Source organism: Phyllobates terribilis, unplaced genomic scaffold (genome assembly GCF_046119375.1).
Source record: "Phyllobates terribilis strain yellow unplaced genomic scaffold, ASM4611937v1 Scaffold_12__6_contigs__length_324123572, whole genome shotgun sequence".
Taxonomy (NCBI): Eukaryota; Metazoa; Chordata; class Amphibia; order Anura; family Dendrobatidae; genus Phyllobates; species Phyllobates terribilis.
The window spans coordinates 12,332,845-12,353,734 of NW_027362772.1; the positions used below are offsets into that span (position 1 = coordinate 12,332,845).

Here is a 20,890-nt window from a genome sequence, read left to right on the forward strand (position 1 = left end):
TTAGGCGTTCTGTCCAGACCCCCTGCGCTACAAGGTTGTTGAGGTGAGCCCTCCAGCCCCCAGGACTTGCATCTGTGGTCAGGATTTGAGGTGTAGGGATTGTCCAAGGAATTGCCCGGGCTAGATTGTCTATGTTCCCTCATCACTCTAGGGAAAGTGTGGTTTCTGCAGATAGTGTTAGCTGCCCTTCTAAATGCTGTTTTAGGGATTTTTCTGCCTCTAGGATTTCCCAATGTAGGATCCTGGTATGTATTTGAGCCCATTGGATGGCCGGGAAACATGCTGTCAGGGAGCATAGAAGGGACATGGCTTTCCGCAGGGACATAGATGGGTGGGACTTTGCCTGCGATATCTGGTCTATGATTTTGTGAATTTTCCCTGTGGGGAGACAACACTCCTTTCTTTTTTAATCCAGCACGATGCCTAGGTATTCCTGTATCTGGCATGGTTCTGTTTAGGATTTTTCCAGATTCAAAAGCCACCCTAAGCGAGTCAAAGAATCCATGACCTTTCCCAGATGGGATTTCCAGTTTAGAAAGGAGCTGCCTATTACCAGGAAGTCGTCTAGGTATGAGACGGACAGGGTGTTCTGTTCTCTTAGATGAGCCATTACCTCTGCAACAACTTTGGTGAAAACCCTTGGGGCTGTGGCGATGCAGAATGGGAGGGCTGTATATCGAAAGTGTTTGACCACTCCACCTATAGGAACTGCTACTCTGAGGAACTTCCGGTAGTCTTTGTGTATCGGGACGTGATAATAAGCGTCTTTTAAATCTAGGACGGCCATGAAACAATTGGGAAACAGCATTTTTACCGATTATTTTATTGTTTCCATTTTGAAGGCTTCCACCTTCAAAAGTTTGTCCAGCTTTTTTAGGTTCACAATCGTTTCCTGCTCCAAGGCCAGCTGCTCCTCGTTTGAGGACCTTTCGGGGGTCACAACAAAGGTTGGCTGACGGAATGTGAGGAACTTGAGTTTCAGGCCAGATTGTATTAGGCTCAGAATCCATGAACTGTTGCATATTCCCAGGCCGGGAGAAATCCTGATAGCCTTCCCCCCACCCGGGGCAAATCCTCATTGGGAGGGCTTCATGCTATCGTTGGGGGGGGGGGGGGGGGTTGTTAAAAATAGGAACCCTTTGGTCTGCCTTCTCCTGTCTTCCCACCTATCCTGCTCTTTAGGGGGTTTTCTACGGTTAAACCTTTTGCTCCGAAAAGGTTTTCTGTAAGCAGTGTTAGACAGGATAGGGAACCGCTTCTTATTGTCCCATGCTTTTTCCAATATGTCATCAATGGCGGGCCCGAATAGAAACTCTTCCTCACAGGGGATGGAGCACAATCTTGATTTAGTCTGTAGATCCCCGGGCCAACATTTGAGCCAGAGGGCTCGTCTGGCCGCGTTAGCGAGCCCCGTTGGCCTAGCACCTAATCTGAAGAAGTCCGCCGAGGCGTCCGCTAGGAAGGCCGCTGGCCCTTTCATTGCCAGGATAGTTTCAAGAATTGGGTCTCTAGATGTTTTCTGCCTCAGTTGTGTTTCAAGCTGGTCCAGCCAGACCATTAATGACCTGGCCATACATGTGGCAGCTACCACAGGTTTTAAACCCCCCCCCCCCCCCCAGTGGCTTCCCAGGAACCCTTTAGGAAGGTGTCTACTTTTTTATCCATGGGGTCTTTTAAGACACCCATGTCCTCAAATGGGAGTATTTCTTTGAGGCTTTGGCTATGGCGACATCCAGTTTTGGCGCTTTCTCCCAAAAAGAACATGCAGGGTCATCGAACGGGTACTTTCGTTTAGGGGAAAGGAAGCCCTTCCTGGGCCGGGGATCTGCTAACCCCATGGTAGACCTGACTGCCTTAACCCCTTTACAACCCAAGGTGGTTTGCACGTTCATGACCAGGCCAATTTTTACAATTCTGACCACTGTCACTTTATGAGGTAATTACTCTGGAACGCTTCAACGGATCCCCCTGATTCTGAGACTGTTTTTTCGTGACATATTGTACGTCATGATTGTGGTAAAATTTCTTCGATATCATTTGCGTTTATTTGTGAAAAAAATGGAAATTTGGTGAAAATTTTGCAATTTTCAAAATTTTAATTTTTATGCCCTTAAATCAGAGAGATATGTCACACAAAAGAGTTAATAAATAACATTTCCCACATGTCTACTTTACGTCAGCACAATTTTGGAACCAACATTTTTTTTTGTTAGGGAGCTATAAGGGTTAAAAGTTGACCAGCGATTTCTCATTTTTCCAACAAAAGTTACTAAACCATTTTTCTAGGGACCACATCACATTTGAAGTCACTTTGAGAGGTCTTTATGACAGAAAATACCCAAAAGTGACACCATTCTAAAAACTGCACCCCTCAAGGTGCTCAAAACCACATTCAAGAACTTTATTAACCCTTCAGGTGCTTCACAGGAATTTTTGGAATATGGAAGAAAAAAAATGAACATTTAACTTTTTTCACAAAAATGTTACTTTAGACCCAATTTTTTTTTATTTTCGCAGGGGTAATAGGAAAAAATGGACCCCAAAATATGTTGTGCAATTTCCCCTGGGCACGCAGCTACCCCATATGTGGGGAAAAACCACTGTTTGGGCGCACGGCAGGGCTCGGAAGGGAAGGAGCGCCATTTGAATTTTCGATTGTAAAATTTTCTTGAATAATTAGCGGACGCCATGTTGCGTTTGGAGAGCCCCTGATGTGCCTAAACAGTGGAAACCCCCCACAAGTGACCCCATTTTGGAAACTAGACCCCCCTGGGAACTTATCTAGATGCGTGGTGAGCATTTTCAACCCCCAGGTGCTTCACAAAGTAATCTGTAAAAATGAAAAAGTATTTTTTTTCCACTTTTTCATTTTTACGAATCAATTTGTGAAGCACCTGGGGGTTCCAAGTGCTCACTATGCATCTAGATAGGTGCCTTTGGGGGTCTAGTTTCCAAAATGGGGTCACTTGTGGGGGAGCTCCAATGTTTAGGCACACAGGGGCTCTCCAAACGCAACATGGTGTCCGCTAACAATTTGAGACGATTTTCCATTCAATTTGTTAGCGGACACCATGTCGCGTTTGGAAAGCCCCTGTGTGCCTAAACATTGGAGCTCCCCCACAAGTGACCCCATTTTGGAAACTAGACCCCTCAAGGATTTTATCAAGGACAATTTGAACCCAGAGGTACGACACAGAATTTGATTACATTAGGTCATCATATTGAATAAGTTGTCATTAGTCTTGAGCGCAAGTGCTCGCTACTTGAGTTTGCATCGGGTACTCAGGTATGCACCATGTACAGCGTGTGCTCGAGTGACATGCTAGAGTCCCTGCTCCGCATGTTTCACGGTTATTAGACACCCAAAAAAAAACATGCGGGGATCGCTCGTGCATGGCAGGCAATCCCCGTAAAGTTTTTTTGGCTGCGAAGCATATGGGGCGGAGACTCGAGCATGTCACTCAAATACCCACGATACTCAATGCATACCAGAGCACCCGATGCAAACTCAAGTAGCGAGCACTTGCGCTCAACACTAGTCGCCATATCGTCATCTCTTTTTCTTACTTTTGAAAAAAATCCCAACCTCAACACCAACCCTAACCCTAGCACAACCCTAACCCGAGAGTTTATTTTTTACGCCGTTCCTTGTGCAGTATAAGTGATTAGATGACCTTATTCTTCGGGTCGGTGCGATTACAGATACCAGAATCATATGGGGTTTTTACGACTGACAGCTGTCACACACTAAAAGACGCATTTTTTGTAAAATCAAGTTTTTGCATCGCCATATTTTGAGAGCTATAATTTTTCCATATTTTGGCAGACAGTCATTGTTATGTTCTGCTACCAGAGCTAAGGAAAGAGAGGAGATCTGTCCCTACGATAGAACTCAGCTGAATCCCTACGATGTAACAGGGAACCTGATCCTGCGATCAGACCTGCTAAAGTCCTAAGCTAGTCTGTACGAAGACCTATAGATGTGGGGGAGGAATCCCTACAAGTACTAAGGACTGGGAGGAATATGGGACACCTCCTAACTGAAATAGTAGCAGACAGACGAACAAACAAAATATAAAGAACATAGAGGTCAGTAAACCAAGCAAACTAACAGAGCAAGACACAGAGCACAGGCTAGCTAGAAAGTAGAAATACAATGAAGTCCAGCAAAGCCAGAAGGGCGGAGCAGGATAAATAGGCCAACAAGGTCATGTGACCAGCAAAGGAAAAAAAACCTAACAGCAAGGTTCTAACAGTCATTTGACGGCTCGTTTTTTTGCGGGATGAGTTGACGTTGTTATTGGTGCCATTTTCAGGCACGTGACATTTTTTGATCGCTTTCTATTCCGATTTTTGGGAGGCAGAATAAACAAAAGCCAACAATTCAGGAATTGTTTTTTTGTTTTTTTTTATTCTGTTCCGCGTGTGGTGAAATTGATAAAGTAGCTTTATTCTTTGGGTCAGTACGTTTACAGCACGGGGGAAAGTGCCACCTCCTTACCGATGCAGAACCACAGCACGCAGCCCCATGCAAGTAACTGGAACGCTCTTTCCCCACGCAGACACCCAGCCCCATGCAATTAACAGCCCCGGGCTCCTTCCCCACGCAAACACCCAGCACGTTGCCTCATGCAAATAACAGTGCCCCCTCCTTCCCCACAAAGACCCCAACATGCAGTCCTCTACAAGTAACTGGACCCGCTCCTTCCCCACACAGACCCTAAGCCCCATGCAAGCAACAGTGACCCACCCCATGCAAAACTATGCAAGTAACAGGACCCCCCTTTTTCTCCACGAAGAACCCCGACACACAATTCCATGCACCTTCCCCACTCAGACCCTCAGCTCAATGCAAGTAACAGGACCCCCTTAGTCCCCACACCTTCAAAACCACCCCTGTGCAGCCCTCATGCAGGAACATCCACTTATCTGCGCCTCCAAAACCTCTCAGCTGCTCGGCGTCATCTCTCCGCAACCAGCAGCAGAGGGCGCCTTCCAGACCAGTAATAGGTTTGTAATAAAGAATGAAGCCCAGCCCCTTCCGATGACATCATCAAATTGCATGGTCACATGGGCATGACGTCAGCAGAGGTCCTTTAGCCGATTTGGATTTAGTCTCTACGTGGAGGTATGTGGACACCCCCGTTACTGGGTGCAGAGGGCATTTATCCCTTCAGCACGGAAGCTCTTTTGGGGTCCTGTGTTGCCCCTTTATAACAGTCATAAGGTTTCTGTTCTGTTTCCTGTAATAGATACATACGACCCAACTATGGAGACAGGAAGGGAGGAAACGTATTGTTCTCAGAGTACAGGACCCCCACAGTGTAATGCCCCCATTATGCCCCTTATACAGTATGTATAATGCCCCCACACAGTGTAATGCCCCCATTATGCCCCTTATGCAGGATGTATGATGCCCCCACACAGTGTAATGCCCCCATTATGCCCCTTATACAGTATGTATGATGCCCCCACACAGTGTAATGTCCCCATTATGCCCCTTATGCAGGATGTATGATGCCCCCACACAGTGTAATGCCCCCATTATGCCCCTTATGCAGGATGTATGATGCCCCCACACAATGTAATGCCCCCATTATGCCTCTTATGCAGGATGTATGATGCCCCCACAGTGTAATGTCCCCATTATGCCCCTTATACAGGATGTATGATGCCCCCCACAGTGTAATGCCCCCATTATGCCCCTTATGCAGTATGTATGATGCCCCCACACAGTGTAATGCCCCCATTATGCCCCTTATACAGGATGTATGATGCCCCTTATGCAGTATGTATGATGCCCCCACACAGTGTAATGCCCCCATTATGCCCCTTATGCAGGATGTATGATGCCCCCACACAGTGTAATGCCCCCATTATGCCCCTTATGCAGGATGTATGATGCCCCCACACAGTGTAATGCCCCCATTATACCCCTTATGCAGGATGTATGATGCCCCCACACAGTGTAATGCCTCCATTATGCCCCTTATACAGGATGTATGATGCCCCCCACAGTGTAATGCCCCCATTATGCCCTTTATGCAGTATGTATGATGCCCCCACAGTGTAATGTCCCCATTATGCCCCTTATACAGGATGTATGATGCCCCCCACAGTGTAATGCCCCCATTATGCCCTTTATGCAGGATGTATGATGCCCCCACAGTGTAATGCCCCCATTATGCCCCTTATGCAGTATGTATGATGCCCCCACACAGTGTAATGTCCCCATTATGCCCCTTATGCAGGATTATGATGCCCCCATTATGCCCCTTATGCAGGATGTATGATGCCCCCACAGTGTAATGCCCCCATTATGCCCCTCATGCAGGATGTATGATGCCCCACACAGTGTAATTCCCCCATTATGCCCCTTATGCAGTATGTATGATGCCCCCACAGTGTAATGCCCCCATTATGCCCCTTATGCAGGATATATGATGCCCCCACACAGTGTAATACCCCCATTATGCCCCTTATGCAGTATGTATGATGCCCCCACACAGTGTAATGCCCCCATTATGCCCCTTAAGCAGTATGTACGATGCCCCCACAGTGTAATGCCCCCATTATGCCCCTTATACAGGATGTATGATGCCCCCCACAGTGTAATGCCCCCATTATGCCCCTTATGCAGTATGTATGATGCCCCCACACAGTGTAATGCCCCCATTATGCCCCTTATACAGGATGTATGATGCCCCCACACAGTGTAATGCCCCCATTATGCCCCTTATGCAGGATGTATGATGCCCCCACACAGTGTAATGCCCCCATTATACCCCTTATGCAGGATGTATGATGCCCCCACACAGTGTAATGCCCCCATTATGCCCCTTATACAGGATGTATGATGCCCCCCACAGTGTAATGCCCCCATTATGCCCTTTATGCAGTATGTATGATGCCCCCACAGTGTAATGTCCCCATTATGCCACTTATACAGGATGTATGATGCCCCACACAGTGTAATGCCCCCATTATGCCCTTTATGCAGGATGTATGATGCCCCCACAGTGTAATGCCCCCATTATGCCCCTTATGCAGTATGTATGATGCCCCCACACAGTGTAATGTCCACATTATGCCCCTTATGCAGGATGTATGATGCCCCCACAGTGTAATGCCCCCATTATGCCCCTTATGCAGGATGTATGATGCCCCCCACACAGTGTAATGCCCCCATTATGCCCCTTATGCAGGATGTTTGATGCCCCCACACAGTGTAATGCCCCCATTATGCCCCTTATGCAGGATGTATGATGCCCCCCACACAGTGTAATGCCCCCATTATGCCCCTTATGCAGGATGTATGATGCCCCCACACAGTGTAATGCCCCCATTATGCCCCTTATGCAGGATGTATGTTGTCCCCACACAGTGTAATGCCCCCATTATGCCCCTTATGCAGGATGTATGATGCCCCCCACAGTGTAATGCCCCCATTATGCCCCTTATACAGTATGCATGATGCCCCCACACAGTGTAATGTCCCCATTATGCCCCTTATGCAGGATGTATGATGCCCCCCACACAGTGTAATGCCCCCATTATTGCCCTTATGCAGGATGTATGATTCCCCCACTATGCCCCTTATGCAGGATGTATGATGCCCCCCACAGTGTAATGCCCCCATTATGCCCCTTATGCAGGGTGTGTGATGCCTCAACACAGTGTAATGCCCCCATTATGCCCCTTATGCAGGATGTATGATGCCTCCACACAGTGTAATGCCCCCATTATGCCCCTTATACAGGATGTGTGATACCCCCACACAGTGTAATGCCCCCATTATGCCCCTTATGCATGATGTATGATGCCCCCACACAGTGTAATGCCCCCATTATGCCCCTTATGCAGAATGTATGATGCCCCCACACAGTGTAATGCCCCCATTATGCCCCTTATGCAGGATGTATGATGCCTCGACACAGTGTAATGCCCCCATTATGCCCCTTATACAGGATGTATGATGCCCCCACACAGTGTAATGCCCCCATTATGCCCCTTATGCAGGATGTATGATGCCCCCACACAGTGTAATGCCCCCATTATGCCACTTATGCAGGATATATGATGCCCCCACACAGTGTAATGCCCCCATTATACCCCTTATGCAGTATGTATGATGCCCCCACACAGTGTAATGCCCCCATTATGCCCCTTATACAGGATGTATGATGCCCCCCACAGTGTAATGCCCCCATTATGCCCTTTATGCAGTATGTATGATGCCCCCATTATGCCCCTTATACTGGATGTATGATGCCCCCCACAGTGTAATGCCCCCATTATGCCCTTTATGCAGTATGTATGATGCCCCCACACAGTGTAATGCCCCCATTATGCCCCTTATACAGGATGTATGATGCCCCCTCCACAGTGTAATGCCCCCATTATGCCCTTTATGCAGTATGTATGATGCCCCCACAGTATAATGCCCCCATTATACCCCTTATACAGGATGTATGATGCCCCCACACAGTGTAATGCCCCCATTATGCCCCTTATGCAGGATGTATGATGCCCCCACACAGTGTAATGCCCCCATTATGCCCCTTATGCAGGATGTATGATGCCCCCACAGTGTAATGCCCCCATTATGCCCCTTATGCAGGATGTATGATGCCCCCCACACAGTGTAATGCCGCCATTATGCCTCTCATGCAGGATGTATGATGCCCCACACAGTGTAATTCCCCCATTATGCCCCTTATGCAGGATGTATGATGCCCCCACACAGTGTAATGCCCCCATTATGCCCCTTATGCAGTATGTATGATGCCCCCACACAGTGTAATGCCCCCATTATGCCCCTTATGCAGTATGTATGATGCCCCCACAGTGTAATGCCCCCATTATGCCCCTTATGCAGGATGTATGATGCCGCCACACAGTGTAATACCCCCATTATGCCCCTTATGCAGGATGTATGATGCCCCCACACAGTGTAATGCCCCCATTATGCCCCTTATGCAGTATGTACGATGCCCCCACACAGTGTAATGCCCCCATTATGCCCCTTATGCAGGATGTATGATGCCCACCACACAGTGTAATGCCCCCATTATGCCCCTTATGCAGGATGTATGATGCCCCCACACAGTGTAATGCCCCCATTATGCCCCTTATGCAGTATGTATGATGCCCCCACACAGTGTAATGCCCCCATTATGCCCCTTATGCAGTATGTATGATGCCCCCACACAGTGTAATGCCCCCATTATGCCCCTTATGCAGGATGTATGATGCCCCCACACAGTGTAATGCCGCCATTATGCCCCTCATGCAGGATGTATGATGCCCCACACAGTGTAATTCCCCCATTATGCCCCTTATGCAGGATGTATGATGCCCCCACACAGTGCAATGCCCCCATTATGCCCCTTATGCAGTATGTATGATGCCCCCACAGTGTAATGCCCCCATTATGCCCCTTATGCAGGATGTATGATGCCCCCACACAGTGTAATGCCCCCATTATGCCCCTTATGCAGTATGTATGATGCCCCCACACAGTGTAATGCCCCTTATGCAGTATGTATGATGCCCCCATTATGCCCCTTATGCAGGATGTATGATGCCCCCACACATTGTAATGCCCCCATTATGCTCCTTATGCAGGATGTATGATGCCCCCACACAGTGTAATGCCCCCATTATGCCCCTTATGCAGTATGTATGATGCCCCGCACAGTGTAATGCCCCCATTATGCCTCTTATGCAGGATGTATGAAGCCCCCACACAGTGTAATGCCCCCATTATGCCCCTTATGCAGGATGTATGATGCCCCCACACAGTGTAATGCCCCCATTATGCCCCTTATGCAGTATGTACGATGCCCCCACACAGTGTAATGCCCCCATTATGCCCCTTATGCAGGATGTATGATGCCCACCACACAGTGTAATGCCCCCATTATGCCCCTTATGCAGGATGTATGATGCCCCCACACAGTGTAATGCCCCCATTATGCCCCTTATGCAGGATGTATGATGCCCCCACACAGTGTAATGCCCCCATTATGCCCCTTATGCAGAATGTATGATGCCCCCACAATGTAATGCCCCCATTATGCCCCTTATGCAGGATGTATGATGCCCCCACACAGTGTAATGCCCCCATTATGCCCCTTATGCAGGATGTATGATGCCCCCACACAGTGTAATGCCCCCATTATGCCCCTTATGCAGTATGTACGATGCCCCCACACAGTGTAATGCCCCCATTATGCCCCTTATGCAGTATGTATGATGCCCCACACAGTGTAATGCCCCCATTATGCTCCTTATGCAGGATGTATGATGCCCCCACACAGTGTAATGCCCCCATTATGCCCCTTATGCAAAATGTATGATGCCCCCACACAGTGTAATGCCCCCATTATGCTCCTTATGCAGGATGTATGATGCCCTCACACAGTGTAATGCCCCCATTATGCCCCTTATGCAGGATGTATGATGCCCCCACACAGTGTAATGCCCCCATTATGCCCCTTATGCAAGATGTATGATGCCCCCACAGTGTAATGCCCCCATTATGCCCCTTATGCAGTATGTATGATGCCAACACACAGTGTAATGCCCCCATTATGCTCCTTATGCAGGATGTATGATGCCCCCCACACAGTGTAATGCCCCCATTATGCCCCTTATGCAGTATGTATGATGCCCCCACACAGTGTAATGCCCCTTATGCAGTATGTATGATGCCCCCATTATGCCCCTTATGCAGTATGTATGATGCCCCCATTATGCCCCTTATGCAGGATGTATGATGCCCCCACACATTGTAATGCCCCCATTATGCTCCTTATGCAGGATGTATGATGCCCCCACACAGTGTAATGCCCCCATTATGCCCCTTATGCAGTATGTATGATGCCCCGCACAGTGTAATGCCCCCATTATGCCCCTTATGCAGGATGTATGAAGCCCCCACACAGTGTAATGCCCCCATTATGCCCCTTATGCAGGATGTATGATGCCCCCACACAGTGTAATGCCCCCATTATGCCCCTTATGCAGTATGTACGATGCCCCCACACAGTGTAATGCCCCCATTATGCCCCTTATGCAGGATGTATGATGCCCACCACACAGTGTAATGCCCCCATTATGCCCCTTATGCAGGATGTATGATGCCCCCACACAGTGTAATGCCCCCATTATGCCCCTTATGCAGGATGTATGATGCCCCCACACAGTGTAATGCCCCCATTATGCCCCTTATGCAGTATGTATGATGCCCCCACACAGTGTAATGCCCCCATTATGCTCCTTATGCAGGATGTATGATGCCCCCACACAGTGTAATGCCCCCATTATGCCCCTTATGCAAAATGTATGATGCCCCCACACATTGTAATGCCCCCATTATGCTCCTTATGCAGGATGTATGATGCCCCCACACAGTGTAATGCCCCCATTATGCCCCTTATGCAGGATGTATGATGCCCCCACACAGTGTAATGCCCCCATTATGCCCCTTATGCAAGATGTATGATGCCCCCACAGTGTAATGCCCCCATTATGCCCCTTATGCAGTATGTATGATGCCAACACACAGTGTAATGCCCCCATTATGCTCCTTATGCAGGATGTATGATGCCCCCCACACAGTGTAATGCCCACATTATGCCCCTTATGCAGTATGTATCATGCCCCCACACAGTGTAATGCCCCATTATGCCCCTTATGCAGTATGTATGATGCCCCCACACAGTGTAATGCCCCCATTATGCCCCTTATGCAGTATGTATGATGCCCCCATTATGCCCCTTATGCAGGATGTATGAAGCCCCCATTATACCCCTTATGCAGGATGTATGATGCCCCCACACATTGTAATGCCCCCATTATGCTCCTTATGCAGGATGTATGATGCCCCCACACAGTGTAATGCCCCCATTATGCCCCTTATGCAGGATGTATGATGCCCCCACACAGTGTAATGCCCCCATTATGCCCTTTATGCAATATGTATGATGCCCCCACACAGTGTAATGCCCCCATTATGCCCCTTATGCAGTATGTATGATGCCCCCACACAGTGTAATGCCCCCATTATGCCCCTTATGCAGTATGTATGATGCCCCCACACAGTGTAATGCCCCCATTATGCCCCTTATGCAGTATGTATGATGCCCCCACACAGTGTAATGCCCCTTATGCAGTATGTATGATGCCCCCATTATGCCCCTTATGCATTATGTATGATGCCCCCATTATGCCCCTTATGCAGGATGTATGATGCCCCCCACACAGTGTAATGCCCCCATTATACCACTTATGTAGGATGTATGATGCCCCCACACAGTGTAATGCCCCCATTATGCCCCTTATGCAGTATGTATGATGCCCCCACACAGTGTAATGCCCCCATTATGCTCCTTATGCAGGATGTATGATGCCCCCCACACAGTGTAATGCCCCCATTATGCCCCTTACGCAGGATGTATGATGCCCCCACACAGTGTAATGCCCCCATTATGCCCCTTATGCAGGATGTATGATGCCTCCACACATTGTAATGCCCCCATTATGCTCCTTATGCAGGATGTATGATGCCCCCCACACACTGTAATGCCCCCATTATGCCCCTTATGCAAGATGTATGATGCCCCCACACAGTGTAATGCCCCCATTATGCCCCTTATGCAGTATGTATGATGCCAACACACAGTGTAATGCCCCCATTATGCTCCTTATGCAGGATGTATGATGCCCCTTATGCAGTATGTATGATGCCCCCACACAGTGTAATGCCCCCATTATGCCCCTTATGCAGTATGTATGATGCCCCCACACAGTGTAATGCCCCCATTATGCCCCTTATGCAGTATGTATGATGCCCCCACACACTGTAATGCCCCCATTATGCCCCTTATGCAGTATGTATGATGCCCCCACACAGTGCAATGTCCCTATTATGCCCCTTATGCAGTATGTATGATGCCCCCAGACAGTGTAATGCCCCCATTATGCCCCTTATGCAGGATGTCTGATGCCCCCCACACAGTGTAATGCCTCCATTATACCACTTATGTAGGATGTATGATGCCCCCACACAGTGTAATGCCCCCATTATGCCCCTTATGCAGTATGTATGATGCTCCCACACAGTGTAATGCCCCCATTATGCCCCTTATGCAGTATGTATGATGCCCCCCACACAGTGTAATGCCCCCATTATGCCCCTTATGCAGTATGTATGATGCCCCCACACAGTGTAATGCCCCCATTATGCCCCTTATGCAGTATGTATGATGCCCCCACACCGTGTATTGCCCCCATTATGCTCCTTATGCTGGATGTATGATGCTCCCCACACAGTGTAATGCCCCATTATGCCCCTTATGCAGGATGTATGATGCCCCCACACAGTGTAATGCCCCATTATGCCCCTTATGCAGGATGTATGATGCCCCCACACAGTGTAATGCCCCCATTATGCCCCTTATGCAGGATGTATGATGCCCCCCACACAGTGTAATGCCCCCATTATGCCCCTTATGCAGGATGTATGATGCCCCCACACAGTGTAATGCCTCCATTATGCCCCTTATGCAGGATGTATGATGCCCCCACACAGTGTAATGCCCCCTTTATGCCCCTTATGCAGGATGTATGATGCCCCCACACAGTGTAATGCCCCAATTATGCCCCTTATGCAGGATGTATGATGCCCCCACACAGTGTAATGCCCCCATTATGCTCCTTATGCAGGATGTATGATGCCCCCCACAGTGTAATGCCCCCATTATGCTCCTTATGCAGGATGTATGATGCCCCCCACAGTGTAATGCCCCCATTATGCCCCTTATGCAGGATGTATGATGCCCCCACACAGTGTAATGCCCGCATTATACCCCTTATGCAGGATGTATGATGCCCCCACACAGTGTAATGCCCCCATTATGCAGGATGTATGATGCCCCCACACAGTCTAATGCCCCCATTATGCCCCTTATGCCCCTTATGCAGGATGTATGATGCCCCCACACAGTGTAATGCCCCCATTATGCCCCTTATGCAGGATGTATGATGCCCCCACACAGTGTAATGCCCCCATTATGCCCCTTATGCAGTATGTATGATGCCCCTCACACAGTATAATGCCCCCATTATGCCCCTTATGCAGTATGTATGATGCCCCTCACACAGTGTAATGCCCCCATTATGCCCCTTAAGCAGGATGGATGATGCCCCCACACAGTGTAATGCCCCCATTATGCCCCTTATGCAGTATGTATGATGTCCCCCACACAGTGTAATGCCCCCATTATGCCCCTTATGCAGTATGTATGATGCCCCCACACAGTGTAATGCCCCCATTATGCCCCTTATGCAGTTTGTATGATTCCCCCACACAATGTAATACCCCCATTATGCCCCTTATACAGTATGTATGATGCCCCTCACACAGTGTAATGCCCCCATTATGCCCCTTATGCAAGATGGATGATGCCCCCACACAGTGTAATGCCCCCATTATGCCCCTTATGCAGTATGTATGATGTCCCCCACACAGTGTAATGCCCCCATTATGCCCCTTATGCAGGATGCATGATGCCCCCCACACAGTGTAATGCCCCCATTATGCCCCTTATGCAGAATGTATGATGCCCCACACAGTGTAATGCCCCCACTATGCCCCTTATGCAGGATGTGTGATGCCCCCATTATGCCCCTTATACAGTATGTATGATGCCAACACACAGTGTAATACCCCCATTATGCCCCTTATGCAGGATGTGTGATGCCCCCACACAGTGTAATGCCCCTTATGCAGCATGTATGATGCCCCCACACAGTGTAATGCCCCCATTATGCCCCTTATGCAGTATGTATGATGCCCCCCACTGTATAATGCCCCCATTATGCCCCTTATGCAGTATGTATGATGCCCCCCACACAGTGTAATGCCCCCATTATGCCCCTTATGCATGATGCCCCCCACACAGTGTAATGCCCCCATTATGCCCGTTATGCAGTATGTATGATGTCCCCCACACAGTGTAATGCCCCCATTATGCCCCTTATGCAGGATGCATGATGCCCCCCACACAGTGTAATGCCCCCATTATGCAGAATGTATGATGCCCCACACAGTGTAATGCCCCCACTATGCCCCTTATGCAGGATGTGTGATGCCCCCATTATGCCCCTTATACAGTATGTATGATGCCAACACACAGTGTAATACCCCCATTATGCCCCTTATGTAGGATGTGTGATGCCCCCACACAGTGTAATGCCCCTTATGCAGCATGTATGATGCCCCCACACAGTGTAATGCCCCCATTATGCCCCTTATGCAGTATGTATGATGCCCCCCACTGTGTAATGCCCCCATTATGCCCCTTATGCAGTATGTATGACGCCCCCACAGCGTAATGCCCCCATTATGCCCCTTATGCAGTATGTATGATGCCCACACGCAGTGTAATGCCCCCATTATGCCCCTTATGCAGGATGTATGATGCCCCCACACAGTGTAATGCCCCCATTATGCCCTTTATGCAATATGTATGATGCCCCCAAAGTGTAATGCCCCCATTATTCCCCTTATGCAGTATGTATGATGCCCCCACAGTGTAATGCCCCCATTATGCCCCTTATGCAGGATGTATGATGCCCCCACACAGTGTAATGCCCCCATTATACCCCTTATGCAGGATGTATGATGCCCCCACACAGTGTGATGCCCCCATTATGCCCCTTATGCAGTATGCATGATGCCCCCACACAGTGTAATGCCCCCACTATGCCTCTTATGCAGTATGTATGACGCCCCCACAGCGTAATGCCCCCATTATGCCCCTTATGCAGGATGCATGATGCCCCCCACACAGTGTAATGCCCCCATTATGCCCCTTATGCAGAATGTATGATGCCCCACACAGTGTAATGCCCCCACTATGCCCCTTATGCAGGATGTGTGATGCCCCCATTATGCCCCTTATACAGTATGTATGATGCCAACACACAGTGTAATACCCCCATTATGCCCCTTATGCAGGATGTGTGATGCCCCCACACAGTGTAATGCCCCTTATGCAGCATGTATGATGCCCCCACGCAGTGTAATGCCCCCATTATGCCCCTTATGCAGTATGTATGATGCCCCCCACTGTGTAATGCCCCCATTATGCCCCTTATGCAGTATGTATGACGCCCCCACAGCGTAATGCCCCCATTATGCCCCTTATGCAGTATGTATGATGCCCACACGCAGTGTAATGCCCCCATTATGCCCCTTATGCAGGATGTATGATGCCCCCACACAGTGTAATGCCCCCATTATGCCCTTTATGCAATATGTATGATGCCCCCAAAGTGTAATGCCCCCATTATTCCCCTTATGCAGTATGTATGATGCCCCCACAGTGTAATGCCCCCATTATGCCCCTTATGCAGGATGTATGATGCCCCCACACAGTGTAATGCCCCCATTATACCCCTTATGCAGGATGTATGATGCCCCCACACAGTGTGATGCCCCCATTATGCCCCTTATGCAGTATGCATGATGCCCCCACACAGTGTAATGCCCCCACTATGCCCCTTATGCAGTATGTATGATGCCCCCATTATGCCCCTTATGCAGGATGTGTGATGCCCCCACACAGTGTAATGCCCCTTATGCAGCATGTATGATGCCCCCACACAGTGTAATATCCCCATGATGCCCCCACACAGTGTAATGCCCCCATGATGCCCCCACACAGTGTAATGCCCCCATTATGCCCCTTATGCAGTATGTATGATGCCCCCCACATCGTAATGCCCCTTATGCGGGATGTATGATGCCCCCACAGTGTAATGCCCCCATTATGCCCCTTATGCAGTATGTATGATGCCAACACAGTGTAATGCCCCCATTATGCTCCTTATGCAGGATGTATGATGCCCCCCACACAGTGTAATGCCCACATTATGCCCCTTATGCAGTATGTATCATGCCCCCACACAGTGTAATGCCCCATTATGCCCCTTATGCAGTATGTATGATGCCCCCACACAGTGTAATGCCCCCATTATGCCCCTTATGCAGTATGTATGATGCCCCCATTATGCCCCTTATGCAGGATGTATGAAGCCCCCATTATACCCCTTATGCAGGATGTATGATGCCCCCACACAGTGTAATGCCCCCATTATGCTCCTTATGCAGGATGTATGATGCCCCCACACAGTGTAATGCCCCCATTATGCCCCTTATGCAGGATGTATGATGCCCCCACACAGTGTAATGCCCCCATTATGCCCCTTATGCAGTATGTATGATGCCCCCACACATTGTAATGCCCCCATTATGCCCCTTATGCAGTATGTATGATGCCCCCACACACTGTAATGCCCCTTATGCAGTATGTATGATGCCCCCATTATGCCCCTTATGCATTATGTATGATGCCCCATTATGCCCCTTATGCAGGATGTATGATGCCCCCCACACAGTGTAATGCCCCCATTATACCACTTATGTAGGATGTATGATGCCCCCACACAGTGTAATGCCCCCATTATGCCCCTTATGCAGTATGTATGATGCCCCCACACAGTGTAATGCCCCCATTATGCTCCTTATGCAGGATGTATGATGCCCCCCACACAGTGTAATGCCCCCATTATGCCCCTTACGCAGGATGTATGATGCCCCCACACAGTGTAATGCCCCCATTATGCCCCTTATGCAGTATGTATGATGCCACCACACAGTGTAATGCCCCCATTATGCTCCTTATGCAGGATGTATGATGCCCCCCACACAGTGTAATGCCCCCATTATGCCCCTTACGCAGGATGTATGATGCCAACACACACTGTAATGCCCCCATTATGCCCCTTATGCAAGATGTATGATGCCCCCACACAGTGTAATGCCCCCATTATGCCCCTTATGCAAGATGTATGATGCCCCCACACAGTGTAATGCCCCCATTATGCCCCTTATGCAGTATGTATGATGCCAACACACAGTGTAATGCCCCCATTATGCTCCTTATGCAGGATGTATGATGCCCCCATTATGCCCCTTATGCAGTATGTATGATGCCCCCACACAGTGTAATGCCCCCATTATGCCCCTTATGCAGTATGTATGATGCCCCCACACAGTGTAATGCCCCCATTATGCCCCTTATGCAGTATGTATGATGCCCCCACACACTGTAATGCCCCCATTATGCCCCTTATGCAGTATGTATGATGCCCCCACACAGTGCAATGTCCCTATTATGCCCCTTATGCAGTATGTATGATGCCCCCAGACAGTGTAATGCCCCCATTATGCCCCTTATGCAGGATGTCTGATGCCCCCCACACAGTGTAATGCCTCCATTATACCACTTATGTAGGATGTATGATGCCCCCACACAGTGTAATGCCCCCATTATGCCCCTTATGCAGTATGTATGATGCTCCCACACAGTGTAATGCCCCCATTATGCCCCTTATGCAGTATGTATGATGCCCCCCACACAGTGTAATGCCCCCATTATGCCCCTTATGCAGTATGTATGATGCCCCCACACAGTGTAATGCCCCCATTATGCCCCTTATGCAGTATGTATGATGCCCCCACACCGTGTATTGCCCCCATTATGCTCCTTATGCTGGATGTATGATGCCCCCCACACATTGTAATGCCCCATTATGCCCCTTATGCAGGATGTATGATGCCCCCACACAGTGTAATGCCCCATTATGCCCCTTATGCAGGATGTATGATGCCCCCACACAGTGTAATGCCCCCATTATGCCCCTTATGCAGGATGTATGATGCCCCCCACACAGTGTAATGCCCCCATTATGCCCCTTATGCAGGATGTATGATGCCCCCACACAGTGTAATGCCCCCATTATTCCCCTTATGCAGGATGTATGATGCCCCCACACAGTGTAATGCCCCCTTTATGCCCCTTATGCAGGATGTATGATGCCCCCACACAGTGTAATGCCCCAATTATGCCCCTTATGCAGGATGTATGATGCCCCCACACAGTGTAATGCCCCCATTATGCTCCTTATGCAGGATGTATGATGCCCCCCACAGTTTAATGCCCCCATTATGCTCCTTATGCAGGATGTGTGATGCCCCCCACAGTGTAATGCCCCCATTATGCCCCTTATGCAGGATGTATGATGCCCCCACACAGTGTAATGCCCCCATTATGCAGGATGTATGATGCCCCCACACAGTCTAATGCCCCCATTATGCCCCTTATGCCCCTTATGCAGGATGTATGATGCCCCCACACAGTGTAATGCCCCCATTATGCCCCTTATGCAGGATGTATGATGCCCCCACACAGTGTAATGCCCCCATTATGCCCCTTATGCAGTATGTATGATGCCCCTCACACAGTATAATGCCCCCATTATGCCCCTTATGCAGTATGTATGATGCCCCTCACACAGTGTAATGCCCCCATTATGCCCCTTATGCAGGATGGATGATGCCCCCACACAGTGTAATGCCCCCATTATGCCCCTTATGCAGTATGTATGATGTCCCCCACACAGTGTAATGCCCCCATTATGCCCTTTATGCAGTATGTATGATGCCCCCACACAGTGTAATGCCCCCATTATGCCCCTTATGCAGTTTGTATGATTCCCCCACACAATGTAATACCCCCATTATGCCCCTTATACAGTATGTATGATGCCCCTCACACAGTGTAATGCCCCCATTATGCCCCTTATGCAAGATGGATGATGCCCCCACACAGTGTAATGACCCATTATGCCCCTTATGCAGTATGTATGATGTCCCCCACACAGTGTAATGCCCCTTATGCAGGATGCATGATGCCCCCCACACAGTGTAATGCCCCCATTATGCCCCTTATGCAGAATGTATGATGCCCCACACAGTGTAATGCCCCCACTATGCCCCTTATGCAGGATGTGTGATGCCCCCATTATGCCCCTTATACAGTATGTATGATGCCAACACACAGTGTAATACCCCCATTATGCCCCTTATGCAGGATGTGTGATGCCCCCACACAGTGTAATGCCCCTTATGCAGCATGTATGATGCCCCCACACAGTGTAATGCCCCCATTATGCCCCTTATGCAGTATGTATGATGCCCCCCACTGTATAATGCCCCCATTATGCCCCTTATGCAGTACGTATGATGCCCCCCACACAGTGTAATGCCCCCATTATGCCCCTTATGCATGATGCCCCCCACACAGTGTAATGCCCCCGTTATGCCCCTTATGCAGTATGTATGATGTTCCCCACACAGTGTAATGCCCCCATTATGCCCCTTATGCAGGATGCATGATGCCCCCCACACAGTGTAATGCCCCCATTATGCCCCTTATGCAGAATGTATGATGCCCCACACAGTGTAATGCCCCCACTATGCCCCTTATGCAGGATGTGTGATGCCCCCATTATGCCCCTTATACAGTATGTATGATGCCAACACACAGTGTAATACCCCCATTATGCCCCTTATGCAGGATGTGTGATGCCCCCACACAGTGTAATGCCCCTTATGCAGCATGTATGATGCCCCCACACAGTGTAATGCCCCCATTATGCCCCTTATGCAGTATGTATGATGCCCCCCACTGTGTAATGCCCCCATTATGCCCCTTATGCAGTATGTATGACGCCCCCACAGCGTAATGCCCCCATTATGCCCCTTATGCAGTATGTATGATGCCCACACGCAGTGTAATGCCCCCATTATGCCCCTTATGCAGGATTTATGATGCCCCCACACACTGTAATGCCCCCATTATGCCCTTTATGCAATATGTATGATGCCCCCAAAGTGTAATGCCCCCATTATTCCCCTTATGCAGTATGTATGATGCCCCCACAGTGTAATGCCCCCATTATGCCCCTTATGCAG

General features: G+C 49.2%; 1 protein-coding gene across 1 annotated transcript in view; it reads left to right on the top strand.

Annotated features, from left to right (window-relative positions):
- The first annotated feature begins 5,033 nt into the window (after positions 1-5,033).
- The window catches only part of LOC141171900 (uncharacterized), an 87,076-nt gene continuing 71,219 nt past the window's right edge, over positions 5,034-20,890 (top strand). Inside the window, exon 1 of the mRNA XM_073655536.1 lies at positions 5,034-5,128. The gene's annotated coding sequence lies outside the window, so the exon portion shown is untranslated. The remainder of the gene's footprint in view (positions 5,129-20,890) is intronic.